Source organism: Humulus lupulus, chromosome X, assembly GCF_963169125.1.
Source record: "Humulus lupulus chromosome X, drHumLupu1.1, whole genome shotgun sequence".
Taxonomy (NCBI): domain Eukaryota; kingdom Viridiplantae; phylum Streptophyta; class Magnoliopsida; order Rosales; family Cannabaceae; genus Humulus; species Humulus lupulus.
In genome coordinates, this window is record NC_084802.1 from 149,638,639 (window position 1) to 149,645,238 (window position 6,600).

The window sequence follows — 6,600 nt, forward strand, 5'->3', positions numbered from 1 at the left end:
GCTTCTCAATGATGGCTATCTTGGCTCGATCTACTTCAAGACCTTCCTTTGAAACTCGATGCCCCAAGACAATCCCCTCTTGAACCATGAAGTGACACTTCTCCCAATTTAGCACAAGGTTCTTCTCTTCACACCTACAAAGGACCAATGCCAAGTTGTGCAAGCACTGGTCGAATGACGACCCAAAAATAGAAAAGTCGTCCATAAATACCTCCATGATCTCTTCTACCATATCTGAGAAGATGGCCATCATACACCGCTGAAAAGTGGCAGGTGCATTACAAAGTCCGAAAGGCATCCTCCTGTAAGCAAAAGTGCCGTAAGGACATGTGAAAGTTGTCTTTTCCTGATCTTTAGGAGTGATTGCTATTTGATTATAGCCTGAATAGCCGTCTAAGAAGCAGTAATGTGTATAGCCAGCCAAACGATCGAGCATCTGATCGATAAATGGAAGTGGGAAATGATCCTTTCTAGTCGCCTTGTTCAACTTCCGGTAATCAATACAAACTCTCCACCCCGTCACTGTTCTTGTCGGAATCAATTCATTGGCTTCATTCTTGATCACTGTCATTCCCCCTTTCTTTGGTACAACTTGCACAGGACTAACCCAACTACTATCCGAAATAGCATAAATGATCCCCGCATTCAATAGCTTCAGTACTTCTGCCCTTACTACTTCTTTCATGGCTGGGTTCAATCGTCTTTGATGCTCAATCGAAGGCTTATAATTTTCTTCAAAAAGAATCTTGTGCATACAAACAGTTGGGCTTATTCCCTTCAGATCTGAAATTTCCCATCCTATGGCAGATTTATATCTCCTCAAAACTCTTAGCAATTTTTCAGTTTCACATTCTGAGAGTTTTGATGAAATTATCACTGGGCAAGTGAAATTCTCCCCTAGATACTCATAACGCAAGTGCTCTGGGAGTTGTTTCAAATCTTTCTTTTCCACCACTTCCCTCTCGACTCCTCCTTCCTTGGCTTGACAAAGAGTTTCTTCTACTTTAATACTGCTAGCACAAGGAATAGCACTGAGAGCCATCACACATTCAGCCACTTCGTCACCCACAAACTCACCATTCACCTTTTTCAAATCAGCCTGAGTAATACTAGAATTAAGGCAGTGTTGTAAAGGATCAGCACATAATTCTTTTCTCATCGTCTCTTCTACTACTACCTCAATAGAATCCACACGGTGACATGTGCTCGTGTTGTCATGCTGCTGTAGTGCTTGATAAATGTTAAATTTAACCTCTTCATTGTTAACCCTCAGTGTCAAATGACCACCTTGTACATCAATAAGAGCTCTTCCAGTAGCTAAGAATGGACGACCAAGAATAATGGGGATTTCATGGTCCTCCTCCATATCCAAAACCACGAAATCAGCGGGAAAAATAAATTTTTCCACCTTAACCAACACGTCTTCAATCACTCCCCTAGGATAAGTAAGTGACCGATCTGCCAATTGAAGAGTAATGGTTGTGGGCTTCACCTCTCCTACCCCCAATTTCTTGAAAACTGAAAGTGGCATCAGATTTATACTCGCTCCAAGATCACACAAAGCCTTATCAAAGGACGACCCTCCAATAGTGCATGGTATAGTAAAGCTACCCGGATCTTTCACCTTTTGAGGCAACTTCTTCTGTAGGATGGTGCTGCATTCTTCTGTTAACTTCACAGTTTCAAAGTCTTCTAATCTTCTTTTCTTAGACATAACTTCTTTCATGAATTTCACATAATTAGGCATTTGCTCAAGAGCATCTGCAAAGGGAATGTTTATGTGAATTCGTTTGAAGATTTCTAGAAACTTTGCAAACTGTTCATCTAATTTCTTCTTCTGAAATCGTTGAGGGTATGGAATGGGAGGTTGATACACTGGAAGGCTATCTTTCTTCATGTCATTCTGGTCACTTCCACTCTGCTTCTTGGCTTGCTCTTCTTTGTCTACCTCTCGTACCACTGGCTCAACTTTCTTCTTTGAACTAGCTTGAACATCACCCTCTTTAAGCACCTTACCACTTCTCAAAGAAACTGCTTGGCATGATTCCTTTGGATTTACCACAGTGTCACTAGGAAAACTTCCCTTCTGATTCGAATTCACCGCATTAGCTAATTGTCCCACTTGAGTCTCAATTTTCTTCATTGAAGCACCCATGTTAGTCATATGGGTTTCTATATTGTCGAGTCTTGCTTCATTCTTTCCGAACCTCTTGTTAGACTCCAAAATAAAAGTGCCCAAAATGTCTTCCAACGACTGCTTTTTCTCTTGTTGCGGTTGAGAATTGAATCCCGGAGGTGGTTGCAGCACATTTTTATTATTGGCATAAGAGAAATTCTCATGGTTTCGCAATCCTGGATGATAATAATTAGGCATGTTGTTGCTTCTGTAATTATTGGGGAAGGAGCGGTTTGCCATAAATTGGGCTTGTTCTGGACTCATTTCTTGCCCCTGCATTGCAGCAGCCGCTGCTACACTCTCCATAACCGTTGGATTATTTTGCGCTGATAGAGCAGCCATTTGGGTTTGTAGAGCAGCAATTTGGGCATTCAAGGCTGTCATTTGATCAACTTCATACAACCCAGCAACTTTCCTTGGTCCTGACCTCTCATTAGGCCACTGATAACTGTTGGTGGCCATTTCCTCCATCAAAGTGAAGGCTTCATCCGCTGTCTTGGCTAATAGAGCACCCCCTGCAGCAGCATCAACTATTGTTCGTGTTGGAGCGTTCAACCCTTGATAAAAAATCTGAACTTGCATCCAATTTTGATAACCATGTTGTGGGCAACGTCGTAATAATTCCTTAAACCTCTCCCAAGCCTCATAGAATGGTTCTTGATCTAACTGTCGAAATTGTCCAATATCGCTGCGTAACTGGGCTGACTTGGAAGGAGGGAAAAACTTAATCAGAAACTTTCTTGCCATCTCATCCCATGTCGTAATTGTTCCAGGCTGCAAAGATTGCAACCAACTCCTGGCTCTTTCCCTCAAGGAGAAAGGGAAGAGACGCAATCTGATGGCGTCATCAGTAACGCCATTCATCTTCACTGTGGCACATACCTCCAGAAATATGGCCAAGTGAATGTTGGGGTCTTCAGTAGCTAGACCCCCAAACTGATTTTGTTGCACCATGTTGATTAGTGCAGGTTTCAGTTCGAAGTTGTTGGCAGCAATGGCTGGATTTGCTATTCCAGTGAGATTCTCATTCACAATAGGCATGCAAAAATCACGCACTGCCCGCTGCGCTGGATTAAGAGGAGCCCCAGCAGCTGCTGGTTGATTGTTATTATTGCCATTGCCACCGTTGTTGTTCACCCCGTTGTTGTCCATATTAAGCTCTTCAGTCCTTTTCTTAATTCTCAACTGACGGAGTGTGTGCTCAATTTCAGGATTCAGAGGCTCAACAGGTGTAGAACTCCTAGTCCTTCGCATATACTGAGAACACAAGAACAATCTATAACGTTAGTAACAAAATAAATAAAAATCTAATTTAAAATCAAGACTTAAAGTTTCAATATTAGTAAAATTAATTTTAATCCCCGGCAACGGCGCCAAAAACTTGATACAGAATTTTTCTACCGCAAGCGTACGGTGTATTGCAATATAGTTTTAAATTAAAAGATGTTGAACCCACAGGGATTAAATATTAAATTCACTAATTACTACTACTGTTAAATCTATAATTTTAATTAGAAAAGCCAATAAATAAATTAACAATTAACTAAAGAATATGAAATAACAAAATAACCAAATCTTATGCTCTTGAAAAGTGATTAAATAGAAGATAAATGTACTAGAGTAATGATTTCACTATTCAATTATGAACATAGTTTCTTTATTATTCTAATCAATTCTCCTCATTTGTAATTTCTAGAATTATAATATAATGCATTTATCTTTCTCAAGCATATATGCAATTAATCTCAATTAATCAATATGATATCTCTATTCGCTATTAATTAATCAAGACGTTATTAAGCAATAGCTATTCTAAACCAAATTCATAGAGTTCAAGGAATCTCTCAATCTCACAATCACTCTATGTCAAATCTTCTTATGTCCAATCTATGTTTATCTTTCTCAAGCATAAACCCTAGATTTCAATTCACAATAATGATGGCCAAACATTAATATGATAAAAGTAACTCAAGAAGATATGAACAAACGAGAAGAATTTCATAGAAATAATAATAGAAACCGCAATTCAATAATCAAAATAGATTCATCTAATACTCTAGCACAAAAAGAGTTTAGTTCTCCATTATAAACATAAACATAATAACAATGTATTTGTTCATAATAAAAAAAACTAAAATGAAAGGAAGAAGGAATAAACTAGATGTAATGGTGATGATCTTGATGATGTCTAGCCTCCTCTTCTTCTCCGAGCCTCTAATCTCTGTCTAATCTCCTCCAAAAAACCGTCCTTAGACCCTAATTAAACTTTTCCTTATATATCCCTTGCAAAAAGCCCTCTTTTGCCCTTCAAAAATCTCAATTTACGATTTCCGTACGGCTCCCGGCGCTGCAGCCCCATAAACAGGCGCTGCTGCGCTTCAAATGTGCCAAAAACGAGCCTCTGTTTCAGTCAGGCGCTGCAGCCCTTAAGGATGGCGCAGCAGCCCTAATTCAGCCTGGAAATAGCGATGCAGCCCCTGAATATGGGGCTGCGGCCCTAATGCACGAATTTTTCTTTTTTCTTCGTTTCACTCCCGTTTTGTACCAATTTCTCGCCACTTTTCCTTGAACCCTACACAAACAAAACACAAGCATAAAACCAAACAAAAACACCCTAAACACCTACAAATTAGATATAAAATGACACTAATAAGTGAATCTAAAATTCACTTATCAACAACTTAATTTTAAATCTTTTAATATATTAAAATATTATAATTAAGATATCAGATATTTAAGATATTTTCTTTTAAATTCTTGATATTTTTATTAAATCTTTATTTGAAAATATAAATATCATTTTATTCTATAGTTTTTAATATTTAAATTATTTGAAATTTGAATATTGTTAGTGTCTATCCATAAATTAGCTGACACATAGCAGAGATACGGCTCGCCTATCGACCAGCATTATTTCTACACGAAGAGATCAAGTTCTATATATGACCAGCTTGGTCGTATATTTCGTTGATTTATGTAAAGATCTGTAAAGTTGTGATGATATTTGAGAATATCTCTTCATTATGACGTGTAGATCCGATCATTAAGGATAGATATTATTTCCTAATTCATGTAACTCTTCCTGAGCCTATAAATGTACAAGAGATAGCTCACGGAAGGGGAGGGGCTTTTTTCTTTGAGAATTATATTACTATTATCCATCATTGTATTGTTTTCTTCTTCTAAGGTTTGTGAAACTCAGGAACCCTAGTTCTTTGATCACACCTTGGGAGCTCAATATTAATAATAGTACCAAGTGGACGTAGGTCATTACCAATCACTGGGGCCGAACCACTATAAATATATGTGTTCTTTATCTTTCCATTAGATTATTTTCAAGCTCTATATCATTTTCCTGTCGTTTTCTAGACTCCATGTCGTTGACCAAAATCAGGGTCAACATTTTGGTGCTTTCATTGAGAGTTGAACTCAAGAAAATCTAATGGTAAAGACTACCAAGAAAACTGGACAGGCTGCTGCCACACCATCCCAGCCTCCTCCCCCAAATATGGTTGAAGACGAACCTCATTTGGAGTTTGATGAGGACGAAGTGGACTCTGAGGCCCTGAAGACAACACTGGTGGTGTTACAAGATGAATTTGCCGCTTTGAGGGCCAATCAAGAGAGTGTCGCTGAGATAATGGCGTCACAGCAGAGGGAGATAGAGCGCCAGCACCAAGAGGTGAGCGAGAGACAGGCGGAGATGGACCGTCGTCAGAGGGACGCCATCGTAGCCCTTGAAGCAGCCCTCTAGTTGGCTAGGAATCAGGTTGCACCTTCCTCGCAGCCTGATCAACCCCCAAGTGGGCCACCTAAAAGAGGTCCCAATCCTAGCCCTCCGTTCTAGCCAATAAGCCCTCAAAGGCCGGAGCAGCCACCGATGCCTCAGGATGATATCCCACCTAGGGACCCTAAGACGTAGCCTCCATCCCAAGCTGGTCGAGGCAATCCCTCACGCCCAAGGCAGAATAGGGCCGGGCAACAGCCCCACAGCCCTAGACGCCCAGGGGGTGAAGAGCCGCACCCACCGAGCAGAGGGTACCGTCCTTCTGCCAACAGAAGGAACTTAGAGATAGGCTCTGCGGTCAGGGGCCCTCCATGGCATGACAATGCACGGGGACCCACCGACCAGCGCAGGCCTCCCCCTAACGCTCGGGAATTTTCAGCCCAAGGAGGCCACAGAGGAAACAGTCGGTCCCACCATAGCCAGTCAAGGTTCAGAGATGGCCACGGCTACAATGAAGCCGACTCAGGCAGAGGGAATGCTGGTCGAAGAAACGAGGAGAGAGGTGGAGGCAGAATCCCCCCACCTAGAGAAGACCGAAAAGCAGGACATAATGCTCGGGGGCAGCCCAGACAAAACAACGTCTTTAGCCGGCTCGGAGCTAGCGAGCAGTGGCGAAGAGACGATGACCTGAGGGATG

At 41.1% G+C, this 6,600-nt stretch overlaps 1 non-coding gene across 1 annotated transcript; it reads left to right on the top strand.

Moving 5' to 3' along the window:
- The first annotated feature begins 2,768 nt into the window (after nucleotides 1-2,768).
- LOC133807953 (small nucleolar RNA R71) lies at nucleotides 2,769-2,872 on the top strand. The gene has a single exon (XR_009879833.1). It is a non-coding gene; the product is annotated as a small nucleolar RNA R71 (small nucleolar RNA).
- Nucleotides 2,873-6,600: the final 3,728 nt, after the last annotated feature.